The sequence below is a fragment of the Gallus gallus genome, chromosome 4, assembly GCF_016699485.2.
Source record: "Gallus gallus isolate bGalGal1 chromosome 4, bGalGal1.mat.broiler.GRCg7b, whole genome shotgun sequence".
Lineage (NCBI taxonomy): Eukaryota > Metazoa > Chordata > Aves > Galliformes > Phasianidae > Gallus > Gallus gallus.
In genome coordinates, this window is record NC_052535.1 from 73,114,518 (window position 1) to 73,127,078 (window position 12,561).

Below are 12,561 nucleotides of genomic sequence, written 5' to 3' on the forward strand. Positions count from 1 at the left end.
CTGTGCCGGGGTAAATCGGACGTGCGAGTTATCCCCGGCCCTTGGTTTCCCGCTCTCTCTTTCCTTACACCCCCTCTAGTGTTACCGGGCGTGCACTGCAGCTGCTGCAGCGTCCCGCGCTTCTCGTCAGAGGCATTTTTTTCCTCTCATCTTTTTTTTCCTCACCGCAGACCCAAGAGATCCTCGTTTGCAAAACGTTAAGATTTTTAAGCAGGTTTTGTAAATGCGGAGCGGATGGGGGCCAAACCCTAAAATTAACCCTCAGACTTTCACACCTTTTCTGTGGGGTCTCTTAAGATTAAATTTTACACAGTGGTCAGCATTTACTTTGACACTGAAAAAATAAATATAGATGTACCACCAGTGAATGCATGTTATTTCAGGCAATCCTTGAGCGTGATCCACTGATCGAGTCACTAATACAGGGGATCACTCTTTTTCTTTCCCGCTTCCTTCTCCGGCAGCAGCACCATTCTCTGTCGCTGATTACAGCCTGCACAACCACAGCTGGGCTGGCGTACTGTGGTGGGATGCAATTGCTCCAGGATCGGTGCTTTCCTTTGGGTATTCCACCTCTTTGTGAGTCAGCGGCCTTTGTGCATGCCTCACTGAAACCCCACCATGGTCTGAACGTCAGCTGCAAGTCAGTTTCCATTCATCTTTGAAAGTCACCTGTACTACCTTCCCCTATATGTGATTGCCACTCTTGCCACAGAGCCTTGAGCTGATCTGCAGGGGTGTCTGGCAAAACTTTGTCTGAGAACTTCTGCCTAGTGGGCAGCTGCCTGCACGGCAAGTTGGCCATGGTTCTGTGCAGAAGCACACACAGTAAGATCAAAGGCAAACAGCCTGACATCGCAGATTTGAGAAGAAAACATTGAAAGGCAGCTTCAGGAGCTGCTCAGAGTCACACTGCAAACATTCACAGAGGGCCGTGATGCAGCATGACAGGCCAGCAAGGGAAGGGGCTTCTTAGGGTCTGTAGGATGCGTTGAGAGAGGAGGGATGGGTCTTGGGATGAGAGATTTCTGTGACCATCTCCTTATTCCAGGTTTGCTGCTTCGGTGAAATGGCCTGGTTGCTGTTTGGTGGAAAGCAAGGAAAGCAGGTAGCAGGAGTTTAATGTCAGTAAATGCTGGAATAGGGACTAGGAAACCAGAGATTGTGAGGGTGCAGACAAATGCTAGAGGAAAACAAATCACATTTTCTAAGCACTGAGATATATCAATGTGAGATCAGGGAGAACAAAAAGAATGTATGCTTCTAAATAAAGGAAAGGAATAGAGATGACAGAATTTGAAGTGTGTGTTTAATTGCTTTATAGACAAAGTATCTAAATGCATTTCCAAGGTCACTCAGAGAATGCAATCCACATCATTTTCCCTTTCAGAGTCACCCTAGTTTATGCTTAATTAAACTATGCAAGCTCTGCACACTCTAGAAAATGCCCTTTTTATTACATTGTAGGCAATTTGCATTTCTGAAGGGCATTTGGGAACCATGACATCATCAGGATGAAGGGCTTCTGGTAGTGTTGCTCCCATTTTTATTCATTTGCAATTGTTAACTTTTATTCCAAAGTCCATTTCTATTTCCTGTCTGGACATCAGCTCTGGATTGTACAAGAATGCTCATTTTCTGGCTTCAGTGGCTGTTTCAGTTCTTCTGACTCAGCAGACCCAGGGCAATGACTTATCCTCCAGCTGCAGGTGTGCCCTGGCAATTACTTCTCCATTTTCTTCTGGTGAATGAGAGGGCGGTGGGTCATGAAATACTCATCACCCATGGCTGCTGGGGTCAGCATGGAGCTGGCAGGTGGAAGGAAGCAGCCGTACTGCTCACTGTGTGCTGATTACTCTCTTCCATTTCTTTCTCTTCCAGCTTTGCCAGTGTGGCATATGGTTTTGCCAGAGTTTAGTAGAAAGCAAAGTGCCAACGAGGACAGGATGGTGGAGATTTACTTGCGATGCTTCTCAGAGCAAGCTAGAATTAGAAAGGGGAAATAGAAGTTAAATTAGCAAATCTGCTTAATGAGATCCGTCTACTTTTTGTTTCCAAACTCCATAGCCCAGGGGTCTCCTTGGATCCCTCAGCTCCTGCTGACAGCATTTTCTACCTCTGTTTTCTACCCTTACTGTCTAAGGAGAAAACGACAGGACTTTCATTTTGGAGGAAGGCTCATTGCAATTATCTGCACCTCTGTCACCTGGGGATCTGATTATGTTGCTGGGGTTGCACCTTGAAATCATTACAATTAAGACTTAATGAAGTGAGTAACCACTGAGTCCTGCAGTTACTCCCCGCCAACATATTGCATCTGCCTCCATCATATGAAGAGCTACCACCCGATTTTTATGATTTTTAAGAAATGAGCCTCCTTCTTGTATTTTGTCCAGCAAATTCCTAAAATATTGGGCTTCTGTGAGCTGCTTTGCTTCCTCATCTCTGTGCAGACCTGGTGAGCTTGGAGCAAGCTGCTGGTTGAAGATGGGTATGGGTTGGAGGGAGTGGGTGAGATTTAAAAAAAACTAACAAAAAACACATTTTTGTGGTTTGGAAAGCAACTTCGAATAATGAAGAGATGCTGGGTGACAACTGTGTGGAGAGGGCTCTGCTTACGTCTAGGCTGAATCCCAGCATGTAGGTGTCTAATGCAGCTGAGCAAATCTGCTCTATGGCCCTGGGAGCCCATGGGAAGTGTGGGACAGGAGCCCGTTTCTCTCTTAGGGTTGTTCTTATACATTCAGGAATGCTGCTGGACTCCATCCTCCAGATGCTTTTCTAACAAGGAGGCGCAGAGAGGCACAATGACATGGAAAAGCCTCAGGTTTGTGGGGATGGTGGGACAGGCAAAGGTTGATGGGGCTGCCCTTTGCTAGGGCAGTGCTTAGTGGGCAAGAGACCAGGGCTCCTGCTGCCAGTGTCTGCTTGGTTTATCCTGATGTGCATTAAGGATGTATCTGACCTGAGTCAAGAAAACAGAGTAAGCTAATTATCACTTTAATGCCTTTTAGTCACTGTTGGCTTAAAATTGAGTGTACTTGTGTGCAAATACATTTCCTGATCTCATGCTGCCTTGCTACTAACAAACAGTGATTTGTTCCTTTTCTCAAATATGAATCAGATTTTGGGGTGGAATGAGAGGTAACAGAGAATTTATTTCCACTCAGTTTCCTTTGTTTCTTCTTCGCCCCCAGTTTATTTGCCTGTCTTTCTAATCTCTTGGAGGTCATGTCTGAATCATTAGGCTTTAAGAACCATGCGCTATTTTCACTTAAATGACAACTGAGATGTTATTCTTCATTGATATATGGCGACTCATATCAACATCTGTAGGCTGGATCAGGATAACTTGCCTTTTCTTGTCAGAAGGACTATCGGTAGGGGCCCGCTGATGCAGATCCTAGCCCTTGGGAGGGATGGACAGAGAATAAAAGTTCTAGTAGCTTGGCATGAGGCAGCTCCTGGCCCTGTTTTTCCTCAATGAAGAGAGCAGCTTTCATATAGAAGGGATGGAGGGAAAGCTAACCTACTAATCAATGAAAGTAATGAAGTAAAATCAAAATCTCTCCTTTAAAAAGTCTTTGACTTAAGTGTCCTGCTCCTCTTTGGACCTTAGCAGTTGAACATGGCACTGCTAGTCTCTGTGATGTGACTTGCTTGCAGGTTCTAGACCATGTGGAGCTTTAGGCTAAACAGAGGTTTCATACAAGGGCAGGAAGGGAGGTGCAGATAAGAATAATCTACTTGTGATGTGCTAACACATAAAGGAGAAGAAAATCATCCTTTGAATTTGAGAGTTCATGAAGGTGCTGAAAGCTGCAGGCTGCCAGGTGGATCTGTATGTAGGTCTTTGCTGTCTGACCACAGGCACTGGGCAACCCACTTGCGACACAGGATCATAGAATGGTTCGAGTTGGAATGGACCTTTAAGACCATCTTGTTCCAAACCCCTGCTATGGGCAGGGACATCTCCCATTAGACCAGGTTGCTCAAAGCCCCATCCATCCTGGCCTTGAATGCCTCCAGGGAGGGGGAATCCACTCCTGTGTTCCTGTGTCTCACTGTCCTCACAGTACAGAATTTATTCCAAATACCTAGTCTAAAACCCTCTTCCAGTTCAAAGCCACTTCCCCTCATCCTGTTACTACATGCCTTTATAAAAAGTCTCTCCTCAGCTTTCCTGTAGGCCCCCTTTCAGGTGCTAAAGGCCACTATAAGGTCTTCTTGGAGCCTTCTCTTCTCCAGGCTGAAGAGCTCCAGCTCTCTCTCAGCCCCTCCTCACAGGGGAGGTGCTCATGTGAGTCATAACGGGGGCAATGCAAAACTGGAAGACTTCTGCAGTGAGAACTGCTGCACATCTACTGCAGCCATGTTAGATTGCTTAAGAAACAGTGCAGGAATGTTCATTTTTTCAACTATTACTCAATTTCTTATTGGTGTTATTGTCTTTAGTATCTACTTTTTGAGACCCCTCCAAGTTCTATTCAGTGACCTGAATATTAATAGTGTTTTCTACCTCCTTTTTTATTCTGTTCATGTTACCAGGCCTATGATGGAAAGAATCAGCAGATATAAAGCTTTTGAGTAACTTGAAGACTATCAGAACAGGACTTGAGCCAAAACAGAAAAAGTCACAGCATGGCTAAGGGGTAGGGGCCCTCTGGGTCTATCTGGTCCCACCCTTGCTCTATCAGGGATGCCAGACCAGGGTGCCTAAACCAGCATCTAACCTCTGGGCAGCCTGTGCTAGCACTCCATCGTTGCACAGCGCAGGAGTGCTGCCTGGTGTTTGGTTTTTCATATGTTCACGTTCTTCCTATGGAAGGAGAGCAAGAAAGAAATATACTGCTTATAACAACTTACGTTGAAAAATCCAGCCATTCTAAGACTATTTAGCTCCCTGTTCCTCTTCTCCTCCTCAAGACACATAGATGAAATCACTTCCATGTCATTTGTAGTGACAAACTGTTCCTAAGTATAGACTTAGCTTGGTGACCTTGTGGTGAATGTCAACAGTCAGTTAAGTCACCACTTAGCACTGACACTGAAGCTATTTAGGAAGTAATGAGTTGGCACAGCATACTCACTTCTGGAATAACTGGGAGCTAATGTCTGCTGCCTGTCCCACGCACTGGTATAATTTAGGAAAGAGACTGAATCACTCCTACTGCTCCCAACTGCACCCAAGGCATTAAGTTTGTCTTCACTGAAAGCAACTTGGGTTGATCCATGCGTTTTTTTCACCTTCAATTGTCTATGCTGGTAGCTTGTTCAGGATCTTCTCTTTCAACCCAAGACCAGCTCTCTGTAGGTATCCATGTGTACTGTGACGCTGAGGTAAATTCTGGAAAATTCTCTAGTTATGGCAGTGATGGCTAAATGGTCTTTTGCAACACCCTGATCTGAAGTAGGCCATGAATTCCTGCCAGGGTCTCTCCAGTGCATGAATGAAGGAGAATATTTACTGGGCCCTCTTATTTGTAAGAGCTTGGGTAGAAGGAAAGCCCAAATCTCTCTATACCAAGGGGAGTCCTGAGTCTTCCTACAGCCTACCCTTTTGCAGTGTGACCTTGAGTGGTGCTCGAGTATACCAACCGTGTGTGCATTCTGGTGACCATCCAATTATGGGTGCTTCCTCCAGTAAGCATCACACCTGCAAAATTCCACTTTTTTTTTTTGTTTTGTATTCTCAAATCAGTACCAGTCCTCCAACTGGTTCCTCTATAAAGCTGGAAGTATTCTCACAAAGAGTTCACAGCTACAGTGTGAGTTGACTTCTGGGAAAGAAAGACAAGACTGCTTCTTCCACTGAGATTGTTCTTCAACGTCATCAAATCTGAATTCTCTCAGTTTAAAAATATTTTCTGAAAAATCTACTATTGGATACATCATATTGCACAAGTGTGTGAAAATCAAAAGCAAAATGATTATGAAAGTTTCCTCTCTGTTTTATTTATTTATTTATTTTGTTAGTTTCTTCTCTCTCCGAAACCTTTTGCATGCTGATTTTGATGGTATGTCAAGCACAAAAGAAACATCTCGGTCTCAGAAGTTGCAAGGAAATAGAATATCTAAGGGAATGGCAAAAAAAAAAAAAGGAGTAAATGAAAGATCTTTTCAATAACATACAAGGTTACAGAAAACAAGGATATTCGTGAACCTTCTAGAGCTGAATACAAAGCAATGAGATTTTATTTACTTTAACAGAAGAGCTTTCTTTTGTCTCTTTGTATTTAACCCCATAATATTTGCATTGTCTCCCATGGCAACAAATTCAATCCTTTGAAAATATATTTGCCTTTTGCTAGTAATTTCTATTACAATAAAACATATAGCATTTATTGTCAAGAGCTGTGCAGGAGACACAGATGGAAATTCAAGAAAGGTAAGAAGAGTCTTATACCATGTGTTCAGCATACCAAACTACATAACTTCTTGCCTTTAGTCTTTCAGTCCTCAGGTCAGAAAGCTTTTGAAGTATTGCCAAGATAACATACTCCTTTTGCACGGACCAGAGATTGCTTAGTAGTGACCTCTCTGCCCGTTTAAAGGCTGAACTGAAAAAAGACCACTCACCTCTAGGGAGTTCTGCTTTGTCCTGCCTAGCTGCCTACTGAGAAAGACCATGCAGGTAGTAGTTGCCAGCAGGTCCTTCGATGTCTTTCAAGAAATAGTAAGAGAGAACAATTTCAGTTGCTGCAAGTTTGGTTTGGCTTATGTTTTGCAGATGGATAAGAGAAATGCCAAGAGTACCATGTTCATTTGGTGTAATTGCAGCACTGCTGGGTACTACAAGGAAGAGGAGAGCAGGGAGGTTCGCCCTTTTGCACAGCAGTAGGCGGTAGAGGTATGTGCTTCACAAATACAGTGTTCCGAGGCTGGTGGATCTTCCAGTTTGTTGTGCTGAGCATCGCTACACCTCTCCTCATTGAGGTTAGCTATCAGGCTTCAGTGGCTATATGTTTGGTGTCTTTGCCAGAAGCTTTTGCAGTAAAGTCCTCCCTTCTGACTCTCTTTGGGATGAAAAGGTTACTTCAAAGATAACAGTCCACCTGCACTCAATTCCTCTATTGACATCTGAGGTTTGTGATAAATGTGGGATCATGAGTAGCTTTGGAATGGGAAAAGGGAAGCTACGTGGGGCAGAGTGAGCTTCAGTGCATGCTCTTCTGTTTAAATTCCTGACAAAGAGCATCACTGAGGTAGACCAAGAGTGACTTGTCTCCCTTGGGTACGTTCAGTTTTCTCTAGTCTCAAGATGAAGACTGAACCCATTCTATTACTCATTAGTTAGCTTAAAGTACTCTGAACTTTAACCATCTGATAGCAAGGAGATGTATTTAAATATAGAAAATATTTAAATAGTGTATTTAGTAGAAACTCATCAGTTTCAGCAGAAGCCTCTGCAGAGTTCAGGCGTCTGAGTATATCCACCTAAAATTTGCATCTTATCCCATTGTGTGGTTGAGAATAACAGAAATGTGAGACAATGTTTTCAGGTAGTTTCTGTTCTTGTACAGTTGTGTGGTCCTGGGAGTGCTTTTTACCCTGCAGCCTGCATACTCTATGGCCCCAGAACTGCCAGAAAAATACTGATTTTTAAAAGGCCATGAAATTTAGTAAACACTGGAGACTATCCCATGTGATTTTCCTATCAGTCTAGTTTACGTTTCTAAAGAGCCCCTGTTTATCTCCTCCTGACTAGCGAAGCTCCTCTGTTTCTCTCTTTTTCCCTCTTGTTGCTGCTCTTTCACCCTCCAAACTGGAGTGGGCAGCTAAGCTGAAAGAAAAAAAAAAATGGAAGGAAGGGAAAAAATGAAAGAAATGCATCAAGAATTTATGTTGGGTGGAAATTTAAGGTATTCGTATGGTATGAGTTAAGAAGGTATTTCCAGAGGTCTTTATGTCTTTGTCATGGGAATTACTTCCAGGTTGGTGAAGCAGAATGAAACCATTCGTTTGAAATCATCCCTGTGACTAAAGCCCTCAAACTGCCATGAAGTGGTCACATTCAAATGGGGCCAACCATGCCCAGTCTCTGCCAGTCCCAGGTCTGGTCCCATTCCCAACCTCACCCTCAGCTGCCCCAACATTTTTCAGCAGCGAGTCCCATAGGTGCTTACTGCTCCTTCTGGTAAATTTGATTAATAGGTGAGATTGAGTAGCATCCTCCTCACAGCAGCTTTGTGTCACCGGGATGGTGTGATGGCTGCTTTCCAAACCACGCAGTGTGGAGCACGAGGGCTTAGGAGACAGCTCACAGAATTATCCTGATAAGCAGTGACGAAGGAAGCAGGGGCATTAGTCACAAGGAGACTGGGGCTTTGACAGTGACAGCTGATGATGTACAGCAGCTGCATTTGGTTTGCAATCAGTTCAAGCTACACTTCAGACATTAAGTTGTCTTTTTAGGGTTTTAGTTTTTTCAGCGTAGCCAGAAAAATTAAGTATTTTGCTCCCAGACTGTGAGAAAGTGTTCTCTTTCAAATCCCCAGTGGCCTGCTAAAGCCCCAAAACAAGCAGCGAGGATTAATTCTTCCCCAGATAAGATTCTCCTAAATCCTAACAGATAATTTGTTTGAAGTTTAATTTTAGTCTATTATTACACACATGGGCCTTATCTTCATTCAGAGTCGTTAACAAAATTAAATAAGCCGCCTCAAACAGGACAGGGAAGCACTGCAAGAGCCCAGGCAATGGTGTGAAACGCAGTGCTAATGGCACTATGAGGAGGTTGGCGCAGTGCTGGCAAGCCAAGCCCTCAAGGAAGCCCCAGTTTGCTTTGTTCTCCCATGTGACAGGAGTAATCCCATGTTGCTTCAGCTACCTCTGCCATGATCCGTGGTAGACTGTGTATATCCTCTGGTTGCATTTCATTATGCATCAGAGGAAGATATAGCAGCAGTGCACAGTTGGATGAAGAAAATAAGAACAAGGCAACATAGCATCATGTTGCACATGTGCACTGTACCAGCAGTCAGGCAAAGCTGAAGTCCATCCCAGCTGCTTGTGTGGTGAGTCCATTCCTCGTCCAGTGGGCTGGACTCTTCCCCTCAAGGCAGTGCAATGTAGGAGCCTGGGGAGGTCATCTCCTCAGTGCACTGTTCCATAAATAGGGCTTGGCCCTAGTCTCAAGTTGTAGAAGAGTGTCTAGGTATGTTAATGTTGTCCTGCTGATCAGGGGATATTTAAGTAAGCACCTAGGCAGTGCTTATGCTGTTTGACCTCATTAAACACTATTTGGACCGGAGCATTTCTGGCCATGTTAGTAATTGAAGCACAAATATTCTTCTCTTTGTAAAATGCCAGATTCTCAAAAGATAGTACTCCAAAAGTCTCCCTCTCTCACTGCAGTCTGTATAAAAACCCCAGATCAACATAAGAAGAAGAGGGACTAAGATCATCTTCAGCCAGGTTGGGAAAAGATCAGTGCTGCTGCTATCTGCCTTTAAACCATTTCTTTCTGTCAAAACCAGTGTTTCTTCAGCATTGCTGGGATCACATGGGCTCCCCCTAGTGAGTACAGGACAAATTCCTCTGCACTACAGCTGTGAAGGCTGCCTGAATCTCATCAACTTCAGCATACAGAACTGCGGGTGGTAATGTTGTTCAAACATGTTAGATAATGTTGTTAGAACGATTCAAACTCAGGTCAGGATGCTGAAGACGTAGGTTGTATTTTGCTCTGTCCCAAGCCTATATCTCAGCAGCCGTGACTGATGGGAATTTCACCTAATTTAATATTTAGTTATGGGTTCAAAAAGCATTACAATGAATAGAATTCTTAATCTTTGTAAAGGAAATTATAATTCAGGCTCTCTCAGTAACTCAGTTAATCAAAAATTAAGTAAACCAGTCCAGACTAAGAAGATACAGATGTGTCGCACACAGCCTGCTTGTTAGCTAGTATAAATACATACTAACTATTAACTAGCTACTTCAATAGTTAATACCTTCATGGCCAGGTTAGATGGGGCCCTGGGCAGCCTGCCCTGGTGGTTGGCAATCCTGCCCATGGCAGGGGGTTGGAATTGGATGGTCTGTAAGGTCCATTCCAACGTAAGTCATACTATGGTTCTATGACATCAGTAAATACCCCTCTGCTACTCATGTTCTAAAGACAAAGAACTATTAGTGTCCCTTTGCTTCTACTGAAGTTGATGGTTTTCCCCATCTGCATTTTTCTAGTCATTTATTTGTGATCCCTAACATCCAGCCATAGACATTTTGGCCTATGCTAAGCCACCTACTTACACAATGCATGAGTAATATTAAGACATAATTATTTCTTAGGGTTGCTTTTCAGTAATTTAATTTCTGAGTAGAAGAATAAGTGAATACCACTAATGTCTCATATTTCTCATAAATATGAAACATCTAGAGTACTTATACCGTTGAAATGAAGACTAGTTAATCCTCATAAAGGCAGCCTTGAGGCACAGGAAACCCTGTATCTGAACACCAGTGTGATGCATCAATAGAAAACATTTAATTCAGCCATTACCTTCTGATAATGGAGAATTGACTGTATAATTTAATTTAGGGCAGCCTGCAAAAAGAAAGCCTGAAGAAAATATCTTCATCCTCCTTGCCTTGTAATGTGAGTAGGTCTGTGTGGTGTTAGATGGAACACAGAACAATTTTTCGTCTATGTTCGTGCATCACATAGCTGAAGAGCGGGATTGTAATGGATGTTCAGGTAATGGACATTCATAATGTATATGTAACATACATGACTGTAATGGACATTCAGGTTAAATATTAGAAAGGAAATTCTTCTTAAAGAGTATAGTTAAATACCATGCCACGTTGCTCAGGGAGGTTGTGGGACATCCACCCTTGGAGATAATCAGAACGTAACTACACCATGCCTCAGTAATCTGACTCGACTTTGATGTTTCCTGCTGTGAGCAAGGTGTTGGACCAGATGACCTCCAAAGATCTCATTAGAGTCAATTATTATATTATTTTATAATTCATATCAAAGTCCTTTTGATGTGAACCGACAAGATTTTCATATTTCAAAGAGAGAGCGATGTGTGTCAATTAATGCATGTGTATATACACAAATGGCAGATGTGGGCAGAGTTCTAAGTGCAAGACAAAAAGTCTTGCAGAAAGTCAAGAGGCAGTCATTACGTGTTTACAAGTAATTTCATTGCTTCCAAAAGCAGCCTCCTGCTTCAAGTCTCAATGTTGAATTTTGCAGTCTGCAAGTCTGGTTGTTCCTTAGGGTTGGGCCACTTCTTTGTCAGCCAGCTGACAGGATGAGTTACATCAATATAAGTGAAGCTGAAAATAATTTCTCCAGAATGCAGTTTTCAGTCTTTCTACTTGCAATAACTTGTAGCTTGATATGTATTTATTGATTTGTTTTCTGGAACAAATATATTATCCCTAAGTAGACTAAACTGTGTTTAGAGACCTCCTCTTAGAGGTCTCTAAAATTAGGCCAATTCTTAACAAGTTATTAATGGCAGACTCTACTTTCAAGTTACTTCTTTCACAACGTTTTTCACAAATTCATTTTGAGCTTTTTTCTTTTCTTTTACAGAATTATGCATTTTGATAGCAACACTGCTTTTAATATGCACATATTCAAGTTACTGTGAAAATATCACAGCAGATAAACCAGTATATGTATTGCTCCTCCTTAGCTTGCATAGTCATGATAGTCTATTTGCTGTAAACAGTAACAGCATGTTGTACTCTCCCACTGGGAAGAGAAAAAAGCATTTTCAACAGCAGCCCAAGAAGGTTCGTAAACAACAAAACAATCTGCAGAAAGACTGAAGTGATGCTTTCTTGCTGAACAAAGACTTCTAAAGACAGATAAGCAAGGTAAGGTACACAGGTACCAGTATGGCTAATATGGATATCGGCTGAATTGGAAATCCTCTCCCATGGAAGCATGCATCCCCTGTGAGGTGCAAAGCATGCCTGTTGTAGACTGAAAGCTGTTCTGTTTCAGAATAAACATCATAATTCACCCTCATAATGCAGGTAATTTAGATCTCCAAATCCAAAGTTCAAGTGACCGGGCAAAAATCTCCTTTCTTTTCATTTTCTCCCATTTGTATTGCCTGTAAAAAGTCTGAAGATGTTAAACTCTCTGTTCAGAAACAGAGAGGAAAGCCCAGTGTCACAACTCTGATAAGCAGATGGCAAGGCAGCAGGTATATTCCAGATATTTAGTTTGCCAATGGTGTTTATATCAAGAGTGATTTTTCTTTATTATGAATACCTTTTCTATCACTGAAACTGATTTATTTATTTTTACTTTTCCTCTGGGGATTTTTGCAGTATCTGGATATTCATACATATTCAGGAATTAAGGGACGATGAGCATTCCCTCTTACTGTTCAACTTTACATATTGTCTAAGATCACAGGTGAGCAGAACTGTTAGTTTTGTGGGGAATTTCCTAGCCATTATAGTGGTAGCACTGAACAGCTGACTTTTTTCCTGGCAAGCACATTTCAGTAAGTCTCTGTGCTGCAAGAGCTCTGGGATCAATCAAACCTTTTTATGTTCTCCAAATTTGCAGTTTCATGCAGT

At 42.5% G+C, this 12,561-nt stretch overlaps 1 long non-coding RNA gene across 1 annotated transcript; it reads right to left on the reverse strand.

The window, feature by feature from the left end:
- Positions 1-1,433: 1,433 nt before the first annotated feature.
- On the reverse strand, positions 1,434-10,069 carry LOC121110519. The gene is made up of 2 exons (XR_005859201.1): positions 9,957-10,069; positions 1,434-1,983 (listed from the first exon to the last, which is right to left on the reverse strand). It is a non-coding gene; the product is annotated as an uncharacterized LOC121110519 (long non-coding RNA).
- Positions 10,070-12,561: the final 2,492 nt, after the last annotated feature.